Raw genomic sequence first — 12,028 nt, forward strand, 5'->3', positions numbered from 1 at the left:
GCAAAGTCATAATTCTTCATCGTAACTATTTAAAATTATATATTTGCATCAGTTGTTTTAGGCAACAAGAATTCCATATTCAACATTCCTTGCCCCTTCAGTGTCTACTTCTGATGGTTTGTACGTCTCGCATCCTAGTCTGAAAGGAGGCTTCCACCTCGCCTTCACCTGATACATAGCATTATCCAGTGTGAGGCAGTATCGTGCACTGTGGTAAACTAAGTTAGAGAGCTTATCATTATCACAGTGTAATTAATATTCTGTAGAAAACTTTGTACCTTGCAAACTTGATATTGCACTGTCTGTGCTCTATAAAAGTACTCAGTAATAAAAATGCATTCAGAAATATTTCCTTATTTCCCAGAGTAATAGTGCTTTGGAAAATGCTGTGTTTCTTATGTGTCTTAATATATGTGTAAAAATAAACTGCAGTGTCACTTTGGACTGCCGTTACTTTGTGTCTAAAGATTATTTTTTCACTTGTTATTAGAGTAATTTAACTAAAATTTAATTTTTATTTCAAAATGATTTAGTAGTAAACTAAAAGGATTAAAATAATCTGGAAGGGGAGCATACACTGAATTATAGAATAGCACACCATATTTGATGTTTATCCAAAAGGCCTCTTGGCAATTTATTATATCTAATGCCTGCTGGTGGTCTTAGGTAGGTGCAAGCTCGTACACTCACTCTTAGAGTGCTCTCCAGAAAAGATGTTAGATGGCTTGGTGCTTGAATCCTGGTTCTCTAATGCAGAGCTTCTCTAAGGGTTTGCCTTGGGCTATTGAGCTCAGCCTTCCAGGTGGCTGGAGCTCCCAGACCAGTCGCCCCCCCACCCAGAGAAACCTCTTCCAGGTCTCCAAGTCCCGTTCCCCCCCAGTGGTCTGAACAAAGACTCTGTGAATGCCATGCTGTACGAGCAGTTGGGAAGCACCTCCTGGGTCAGCCATGTGGGTAACACCCCTCCCACGCACAGTCACTGGGGGCACCTGCACAGTTAAATGTTGAAAATAAAGATAGGAAGGTCCTGCCATGTGAGGGTCTGTTAGCGATTCTGAAGGGAACGCTGTCGCTTATTTACATATTTGTGAAATTCTCATTTCACACTCTGCCCTTTCCCCCCAGATGGTTAGGGTGAATAGCTGGCACAGTGAGTCTCTATTACCGGTCGGAGTAGACCAGTTGCCCGAGGTGAGGTGGCATGGCAAAATGAGAGTGGATACTGCCCTGGGAAGCTCCACATCTGGGTCCGAAGAGCAGGGCTTTGGATGTCCCATCCTTGCTTTCACCAGAGACTTGACCTTTTAGCAGGAAGGGAGAACCAGCAGTGGCTGGGAGAACACAGCGCTGATTAGCTTTTGTGTAATTACTCAGTGCCACGTCTTAGCTGCATTTTAACCTGACCGATTTGAAAACATTATTTTAGATAAATGAAAGCAGAAAGAACTTAGAAAAGTTTAGGTATTGTGCCTTCCTGACCTCAAATGCCATGATGTGGATGAACCTTGAAACCATTTTGCTAGGTGAAAGGAGACAGGCACACAAGACCACATATTGTATGGTTCAGTTTATATGAAATATGCAGATTAGGTAAATCCAAAAAGGCAGAAGACCAGTGGTTGTCAGGGGCTGGAGGGAGTGGGGAAAATGGAGTGACTATGAATGAGTATGAGGTTTTCATCTGTGGTCATGAAAATATTCTGGAACTAGATAATGGTGATGGTTGGACAACACTGTGACTATTTAAGAACTGAATGGTACACTTTAAAATAATGGCTCCAATGTTAAATTTAATGTTCTGTGCTTTTGCCACGCACACACACAATACACACACCTGTTTGGAAATATTATGGTTGAAAAACATGGGTCTCAAGCAAGTTGCATACCTCCCCATTTCATCTGTAAGATGGGGATAATAACAGCTGCCATGAGGAGTCAATGAGATAATCCATGTAAGTAACTTAAATAGTGCATGGTGCAATAAATGTTAGCTGTTATTAGCATTAATCACCAACAGTCCATTAACCTCACTGTGAATTCGCTCCTGAATTGAAACTACTACCATTTTAATCTTTTTTTAAAAATAGTTTTATTCAAACACATACAATCCATCCTAAGTTTATGACCAGTGGTTTTTGGCATAATGACATAGTTATGCATTCACCATCATAGTCAATAAAGCAAGCATTCTCATTTCTTGGGGAAGAAAGTCATACCCTTTATATCCCCCTGTTATTGACATTTAGCTTTAGTGTAGTTGCTTTGTTACAACTTTTTCAAAAAGTCACAATATTGTATATGAATTTTAACAAAAACGGGTAAGATGGACCCATTTACTACCTCTATTTTCCCCCATTGTAAATCCATCTCAAAAATTTTTAAATTACTTATCTATTCTTTTAAATATATATACATCCAAACGACAGGTTTGCAACCAACCAAAATGACCACCAAATCAGAGGCAAGTGTTTTGCGTGCGTGTTCACAAATGAGTACATAAATGATAAAATAAGAATAAAAATAAAACCGAAAAACTTGGGCAGAGTCAGGCCACGGGGACGTTAAGGCCAAAAAGAGCTGAAGCAGCCTGAAGAACATTCACCATCCGACAAGGGCGACTTCCAAAGGGAGTGCGGCCAGGTGCCAGGAAGGAGGGGCTCAGGAGAGGGGGGACCGGACATGGGTTCGGGTGTGACGGACAGTGCCCGCCCGAATGGGGCGGGGCCTGCTGGGAGGCCGCGCACGCGCCCTGTCGCCCCGCCCCCTCCACCACCCCACCCCCGGTCCGGCCGGTCATCCTGCCCAACCCCCACACCAGACCCGGCGCAGAGACGGGCCTCCACGCCCCACCCCCTCCCCCAGGCACGGAGCGCCCAAGCCACGCCCACACCGCAGACCGAGCCCCTCCTCCTCCACCGGGCGCCATTCCCCCACCTCCCCTCGCCCCCCGCTCACTGCGGTCGCTGAGGCCTTCGGCTGTCCGGAGAAGAGCAGCCGCCCGGGGGCGCCCGCCGAGCGTGGGCAGCAGCGGTGGGAAGGCGGCCGCCCTTCCCTGCGTCTGGTCAGGGTCCGCCGAATAATGTCCGCTTCCTTCTCAATAACTGTATCATGTTAAGAAATAGCATGATTTCTAACGTTAATTTCTTAATGATCTTAATGTTAATGACCTCCTCTGGGGCCACTGTGCTCATCATCCGAAACTCAGCCCATCTTTTTTGCATATAAAGTTTTCAGAATTACTGCAGTTCAGAGAGAGATTTTGGGCCTCTGGCTGTCTGGTCTCCTGCTAGGCGCCAGGTAATCTATTGTTTTTAATTGTGGAAAATAACATACACAAAAAATGAATACATTTCCAAGCTCACTGCAGTGATTTATTGTAGAGCAGATTTCAGAGTTTGGTATGGGTTACAATTCCACAAGTTTAGGTTTTTAATTCTACCTTCTCCAAGACACTAGAGACTAAAAGAAATATCAATATAATGATTCAGCAGTCATACTTATTTGTTAAATCCCATCTTCTCTGTTATAACTCCACCTTCTCCTTTGATCTTTCTCACAATCCTTGTTTTTTTTTATTGGTAAATCTTCAAACACATACATACATTCATGTATACAATCAATGGCTTACAATATCATCACCTGGTGGTGTATTCATCACCATGATAATTTTTTAGAACATTAGTGCATCCTTCCTTTTACCACCTTTACTTTTAACATCTCAGGCATTTCAGAACACCCTGGAAGAGGAGATAGTTCAAAAAGTTCTTAGCATTGTCAACTATTAAGAGAGTTGTGAAGAATAAAATGCACACATAGAATAACAGTTTTAAATGAAAATACGACACTGGCACAGAACCTCCTTCTCCCTCTGGCCTCAGCCTTCCGCCCCACGTCCTCTCCAGCACAGAGCAAGCACGCATGCATCGCTCCCTGTGTCGCTTCTGGAGGCAAATTCCAATTCAAAGTCATTTCCAGAAGACATATCTATGATTTCCCCCCCCCAACAAATGTACATTACAGAAAGATGTGTAATTTTCTCTCATTAGTCATCATAAGTCAGCAATCTCTTTACATCTAGAAAACTTAAATGTGGCAAAAGTTTTCTGGTAAAAGGCTGGAGGGACCAGTAGCTATGTTTCTTGCAGATGATTGTGTAATGATACAGCTTTTACAACATGACTGTGTGACTGTGAAAACCTGGTGTCTGATGCTCCTTTTATCTATGGTATAGACAGATGAGTAAAACATATGGATAAAAAATAAATAGGAGGGTCAAAGATTGAAATAATTTGGGGAGATGGAAATACCATGCTCAACCAGAGGGAGGGGTAGGGGTATGGTATGTATGAGTTTTTTCTTTTTCCTTTTTCTGGATTGCAAGTGTTCAAAAAAATGATCATGGTGGTGAAAACACAGCTATGTGATGATATCGCGAGTCACTATTGTACATCACGTAATGTTTCTATGTTAGTAAGTTAAGAATCATCAATAAAAATATTATTAAAAAAATTGCGGAGGGAAAGTCGAGAGCAGCTTTTTAGTAGTGTGTGCACAGGCCTTGCATAAACAGCCTGTAAATCTCCCCAAGGGTGCGGGGCACGTGCTGTTGGGCACACGTGGCACGTCTACCATTTCTCTCCATTATCCAGCAGGCTCTGGAGAAGCCAGCGAATCCCCGCTGGCCGTCAACCGCCCCTGCTAACCGCCCCCCCGCCCCTCCCCCGTTAACAGCCCCCCCCCCCCTGCGCCGCGCAGGCTGTGTCGTCCCGGCAGGGACCAGGTGGCCGCGCGTTCACTGGGCGGGGCGGGCCCGCAGGTGGCGGCTGTCTGCGGCTCAGGCCTGAGCAGGGGCCGAGCTTGAGCCCGCAGCCCCGCCTGCCGGGCCCCGCGTCCCTCCCGCCCCGCGGCCTGTGCAGCCGCCCCCGGCGGGTCCGGGTAGGCCCGCCCAGGCTCGGAGAGGCCGCCGCGGGCGGGACCCGGCGCGGGGAGGGCGAAGGCCTCGCTCCGCCTCTCCCCATGCTCTCTGCGGAGCGCCGGGTGCAGACTGGCGAAGAGTGGCTGTCAGGAAGCCCCGCAGAGATTCCCGGTGTTAACAGAGGCAGCTTCGGTCAAGGGGCGATGAAACGTGAACTTGGAGAGAGGAGAGAAAGACAGGGCGGCTCCTGACTGCGGGCTCCGTGTGAACATCGGCTGCTGCTTGCACACTTCACACTCAACCTGCAGCAGCCACAGCAGCAGGCCACGTGCATAAGGGACAGGCAAGGGCTCTGGACACGGGGAAATGACACTGTCAGCTCACGATCCTTTTTTTTTTAGACTTTTTTTTATTGTACGACATATATACAAAGCAAAGAAAAAAGCAACAGTTTTCAAAGCACCTTCAACAAGTAGTTATAGGACAGATCCCACAGTTTGTCATGGGCTACCATATCATCAACTCAGATGTTTCCTTCCAACTGTTCCGGGACATCGGAGGCTAGAAGGAATAAGTATTTTTTTATCATCACAATTGACTTTTTTCTTTTTTGTGAAAAATAACATATATACAAAAAAGCATAAATTTCAAAGCACAGCACAACAATCAGCTGTAGAACAGATTTCAGAATTTGGTATGGGTTACAATCCCGCAATTTTAAGTTTTTACTTCTAGCTGTTCTAAGATACTGGAGACTGAAAGAAATATCAATATAATGTTTCAGCAATCATACTTGTTCTTTAAGCCCTACCTTCTCTGTATAACTCCACCATCACCTCGATCCCCCATCCCACTCCCTAGGGGAACCTGGGCCATGGCCACTCCGACCCTTTCGTATTGGAAAGGGCTGTCAACAACAGGGGATAGGGAGAGGGAACCAGCTGATGCCTGGGAGAGGCTGGGCCCTCACGATACTTCTTGTTCGGTTACTTTTCTTCCTTTTCTTTTATTCTTGTTTTCCTCAGAGGGGGGGTAAGAAGGGAAAGAAGCCACCCCTTTACTTGTTTGGCAGGAAGAAATACCTGGGCGGCTGGGAGGGACGCCAGGTAGGACAAGAGTCCAGGACCCTCCAGAGAGGAGAGCCCCTGGGGAAGGTCTGCTAGTCTGACCACTATGAATAAGGAGGGACTGAAAACCATTAGCAGTGGCTCTCCATGTCTCAGACCTCCCACCTGTGGGACAAGCACTGCAGGAAGGAGTGTGGGAGGAGAGAAGCCAGGGATGGCTGGAAGCCTCGGCCAGAATTGCGTCTGGAGGCAGGGGATGACTAGTGACCACCACAGGCCACTATACCAAACATTCATGGAGCTCCTTAAGTGTGCCATCATGCCCCACCCCTGTGCTAGGGCCGGGGACCCGGAACCCAAGAAGACATGGCCTTTCCCCTAAAGGAGATGATGGTTATATCAATGCAAATAATTGTTTCCATCATTTCTTCATCAACACCGTCCTCACAGACACCTTTCCTGCCCATTTCTCTCATTCCCTGTGCCTTGGAGCCGTTGCTCCTGCTTCTGCTTTATCTAGTGAATTTCTCTGAGGAAGAGTGCAGGGGTTCAGGGAGGGGAGAGAGGGAAGGAGGGGCATGGAGACTGGAGAGGGGTGGAGGGGTTGGGAAGGGAGAAGGGATTGGAGAGGGGAGGAGGGACTGGAGAGGGGAGAAGGGATTGGAGGAGGAGGAGGGATTGGAGACAGGAGGAGGGATTGGGAAAGAGGAGGTGCGGGGTTGTAGGGGACAAAAGCCCAGAATCTAGTACCAGGAAATTTGTCCCATCTCCTCCCACCTTCCCAAGCCCTTTCAATGCTCTGAACTTCAGTCTGCTAATCTGCAAACTGGAGAACTGTGAGAATCAGAGGAGAGCACATACATTAAACAACAGTGTAAGTGGCTAAGAGCTATGCAAATGATTTTATTGCATTTTCTTCTTCCAGACTAACATTTATTTATATATGCCTCTGTGGAAATCATAAGATCAAAAGAATGCAATGTGATCTTTTTGTAATTTCGCCACCTTGAATCAAGGTGAAAACTGGTTGCATTAGTTTGCAAGCTGCCTGAATGGAATATACCAGAAGTGAATGGCTTTTATAAGGGGAGTTTAGTAAGCCTATAAAAGGGCTCCAATAAGCAACCCCACCTTGAATGGGCGGAGATGCATCTCCATGGAAACCATCTAATTAAAAGTTACCACCCACAAGTGGGTGGGTCACTTCTCCATGAATAATCAAAAATCTCCCTACCAGCAATATTAAGTGAGGATTAAAGGACATGGCTTTTCTGGGGTAAACCACAGATTCAAACTGGGACAGAATCCATATCCCATTGTATCATTCCTGTTGTTGGAAATATGGGCTGTTCCACTGTTTTGCTATTATTCGTTATTGTATTATAAACATTCTCATAGTTGTCTCCTAGAACAGGGGTGATAGTTTCTCCAGGCTATAGACCTAGGAGCAGAATTGCTGGTCTTCCCTGTTCTGATTGCAACAAATGCTACTGCACCCCCACCCCCCTGAATATCCCAAGGAGTATGGGTTCCGTTGTTGCTTTGTTATGAGTCTTCAGGAGAAACAGATCTTTGTAACGGGGAGAGAGCTAGTGGTGGGGGAGCTTCCCAGGCCACAGTCCAGCTGTCAGCCACAGTGTTGCGAAGCCAAGACCACAGAGGGGTTGGCAACATGGGCCCCCCATGAGCTCGGTGCAGCTTTGCCGAGCCAGGGTGAGGCAGGTTCCCCTTGCCTGCCAGGTCGCTACCAGACTGCAGGACATGGAAAGTCAACACAACACTACATGCCATTCTGAGATCATAGTGTTCTTTATTCAAACTGCATTAAGGAAAACAAATTGGCTTCTGGGGATGCTCCCCTGAGCCCTGCTGGTCCTCCTTAGAGCTCCCAGCTCTGCTTCCTGTTTAACAGGATTCAGCAGTCACTGTAGTGTCAGGATGTCCACAGGGATAATCACCCCCGGTCACATTCCACTGTCTCTAGGTTGAGCTCCACACTGCCCTCCTCTGTCTTCAACCCGATGTCCACATCGGCACTAGGGACTGAAGTTGCTCATTTTGTAGAAAGTCTGGCTTTGAAATTTCTCAAGGAAGCACTGATCCTTCTGAGTCCCTTGTTCATAGAGCCTGAAGTAGCTGCTGATATGCTCATCCGTGATTTGTAACGCGTCCTGGACTCCTTCGCCACAGGCATGTGGCCGATGCCCTTTTGAGCAGAAGGGCACCTGCTGTCCCCACCGCCTTTTTGTTTTTTATCCCCTTCAGTGGATCTGTGGCTGGACAAGAACTGGCCCCATGATTTTGGGCCTACCTGCAATGACTTTCACCAGTTCTCGTGTGATGGGAACTCCTCCTCCCTCCAGGGGCTCTGTCCTTTTCCCTTCATTCTCTCCTTTCCCTTTTTACTTCCAGGCTTCGGCATTGGTCTGGGAGACTTGCTGGCCTCCCCCTGCCCAGTCTTGTGGCCGTCGCTCACAGAGATGGAGGGAGAAATTCCTGCTGCTGATTCTTGACCTGTTTCTGCCTCACTCTTGCTGGCAGATGTTGTTCCTGAAACCATTCACGCTGCTCTCCCGAGAGACAGTGGCCGACACCAGCCTCCTGAAAGTACACTGAGTCCTGGCTTGTAGCTCCTGCCATGGCCAACTTAAGGCTCTTGGATGGCATATTGGTGACACCTGCAATGGCCATGCTGTTTTTGCATCCTCATGGGCCCGTGGAAGCTGCTCCCACAATTGCTGTGGTGATTCGTTCAGAATCTGCACTTAGATGCCTTCACACTTCATGGCAGCTGCTGAGCTGCCCTTCACTGCCACATGCAATTGCCCCTCATGCTGCTCCTTTGTCAGGCTGTGGAGGTTTGGGGGTGGACACATCAGGCATGCTAGTGCCTTTACATTTGGTCCATTACCCCTGGCACAAGCATCAGGAGAGGTCCCAGACCCCTCCGAGGTCATGTGGAGGCTCCTGACGCTGACTTGGTCTCCAGCCCCCTTTCCACGGAAATCTGTAGCTGCTGTGCTTGCCTGGTTCTCTTCCTCAGACTCAGGCTTGCACATCTGTCCCCAGGGGATGGACACAGTTGCTGCTCTTACTGTCCACTGGTGGTTGCAGGAGATGAATTCGTTTTTCCTAATAGGCAAAGAGGTCTTCCTGGGCTTCTAGAGGAGGGCACAACTACAGGGAGCAAGAATGGGCAGTGGCAAACTCAAGGTGCAGCTTCGGCTTCTCCTGATTGTGAATGGAAATCTGTTGCTTCCTGTTTGAACGGAGCTCGAAGGATATTAAGGAATGATGAGAAAGAAAGAAAGGAAGAAGGAGAGAAAGAAAGACACAGATGGGCTCAGGGGGTCTGAAGCTTGAGTTTACTTCAGACGGACTTCAGACAATTTTATTCTTAACCAGATCCTGGTTATATACCACAGGATGTCAATAGGCATGCATGCATTTCCTGAGGGAACAAAGTTCTTATCTTTCAGTGTTCTTCCTTCGTACTTAAAATAACCATTTGGGGTAAACAAACATTCTCTTCCTCCTAAACTGTCTTACATAAATCAGATAACATAAAGCAGCTTACTGCTGCCGCCACCCTAATGCCATCTACTCCCAAGTAGTTCCGCAGGTCTTATGTTAATCCTATCTCCTACAGAAATCCTTATAAACCTCAAGGGCAAGAGCTTCGTGAATTCCAGGTTCCTGTTAGCCTTGCGGCCTCTCCCCTGGGTGGTCTGGCCCTCAGGCCCAGTGACCGGTCGGGCCTGCAGTATGATGTCGAGGAGGGCATGGAGGGGGCTGGCGTGCATGGTGCCCACGGGCCCTGCTCCAATGAGACTGTGCAAGTCAACCAACTCCCCTCCTGCTGATCTGGATAACATCCCTGTGAAAGATGGGGGCAAACTTGATTATGTCCTACTCCACTTGTGCAGCTGGCACTGCAGTTTCCCCACGGTGGCGTTTAACACGCCAACGGCAGGGCCGCTCTGCGCCATGTAATAGGGAAGCCGGCAGTCACAGCTCATGGCAAGCTGGTGTTGCAAAGCAGCACTGGCAAGGCGGATCACTGGAGCGTCCTTCCCCTCGTTGGCCGGGGAGGGGTCAGCAGCACCCTGCGTCATGCAGGTGGCTCCCCAGCAGGTCTCCTATCCCTGCACTACCCCACAGGGTGCCCTTGATGTCTCCGAGCCTCCCAGAGGGCAGGGTGGGGTGGGGGTGGTGGAGGCAGCACTGGAGTCTGGGCCCAGCTGACGCTAGAGCCCTTGTGCTAAGCTGCTATGGCACTCGGCCTCGCAAAGATGACTTGGACCATCTCAATGCTTTCAACTAGACTGATTAACAACCTTCAAGAAAGCCAACAAAACTTATTATGGGATGCCACATAATTTCGCTAAGTGCATATGTTACAGAGAATCCAAGACAACCCCTTCAGACACACTCCTCAGTGGCTGGGTTGAATCAGGGCTCACATTTTCCACGTGGCCATCTCTGTTCCTCCCTTCTTTATGCTTGCAGCTGCTCTTACATTTCATACTCAGGTTGCAGCAGCCACAGCAGCTGGCTATACAGATAAGGGACAGGAAAGGGCTCTGGGCACCGAGAGGCTGGGGAACTACACCTTCAGCTCATGAACTTTCTTTTGTTTCAGTGACTTTTATTCCTTTTGTTTCTTTTTTCTCCTCAGAAGTGGGTCTGTGAAGATAAAGAAGTTGCCCCAGTATTTGTTTGGCAGAAAGAAACACTTGGGCCCCCGGGAGGGACACTGATAAGAACAAGAGCCCAGGGCCCTCCAGAGAGGAGAGTCCCTGGGGAAGTTCTGCTCGTGTGGCGTCTGTGGGCATGGTGGGACTGAAAACCATTAGCAGTGGGTGCTGCGGGTTCCCGTTAGGTGGTTGGGGAAAGCAGGGTCCCTGCATGGATAAGAAGTCTTTCCAAGAGAACCTTAGCCATCTATTCAAAGTTATGTAAGAATTTGAAGGATTCAATTCTTCTGTGACATAAAGTCATTTCGCATAGTTTCATATCTCAGTTGAGCAGGAGGAGAGAGGGTTGAAAGGAGTGAGGAGCCCCCTGGGCAGCTAGACAGTAAAAGGAGACTCAGCAGCAGCCTCCCCTGCCTGCTGTCCTCCCTCATCATATGGATGGGTCGCATTAGTAGCAGCATGTGAGGGCCAATTTTATTGCCATTTGCCTCATTATTAATGTCAAAGATTTCTTCTTGGAATTTTTCTTAAGTTTATTTGGTTATATCAAGAAATGCCTCTTCAACATTGGAAGCAGTCTTAGCAGAAGATTCCATGAAGATGAGCCCATGTTCTCATGCAGACGCTTCACCTTCTTTCTTTATTTCTCTTCTAGATTCTAAGTCACTTTCATTTCTAATAAGTATAATGGCCATGTGGGAACTGGAATGCCGGCGGGCATCTTCTAAAAAGATTGTCAAGTGGGTGAATGTACCCATCCTTGTAATATCATGCACTAGCAAAGCCCTTGCTGCATCTCTGTAATATGGCCTTGTGATGGTACAAAAAGACGCTGGCCCTGCTGTAACCCATATCTGAAGTTTTATCTGTTTTTCATCTATAGTGATCATGTGAGCACCAGACTCTTCACCCAGGTGGTGACTGGCGGAAATCTCTCGTCTGTGCACGTAGCGATAAGCGTGGTTTACCTGCACTGTATTCCTGACGATGAGGTCCCTGAAGAGGTCGGCAGGTGCCATGGTCACGGCCGCTCCGGGCCAGGACGCTGGGCTCCTCTTCCTGCTGCTGCACCCCTGCGCCCCTCGCCCCGATGTCACTCACGGTGTCGGTTCGAAAGGGCGGACGTCCCCTAGCAAAGCCATGTTTTAATCAAAATCCCATTTTGTAAAGGCAGAATAATCCCTATTCAATACTGCATTTTTGAACCTCTAATTAGATCCTCTCCCTGGAGATTTAAGATAAAAAGATTAAATTAAAACCAAAAAATATATAAATAATAGGTGCTATTTACATAAAGATTTTTTCATCTGCTACCAAAACTGAAACTAAATATCCAAAGGAGATATTTA

General features: G+C 47.7%; 1 pseudogene; it reads right to left on the reverse strand.

Annotated features, from left to right (window-relative positions):
• Positions 1-10,732: 10,732 nt before the first annotated feature.
• On the reverse strand, positions 10,733-11,782 carry LOC143672716 (ras-related protein Rab-2A pseudogene; annotated as a pseudogene).
• Positions 11,783-12,028: the final 246 nt, after the last annotated feature.

Source organism: Tamandua tetradactyla (genome assembly GCF_023851605.1).
Source record: "Tamandua tetradactyla isolate mTamTet1 chromosome 4 unlocalized genomic scaffold, mTamTet1.pri SUPER_4_unloc_1, whole genome shotgun sequence".
NCBI classification, from domain to species: Eukaryota; Metazoa; Chordata; class Mammalia; order Pilosa; family Myrmecophagidae; genus Tamandua; species Tamandua tetradactyla.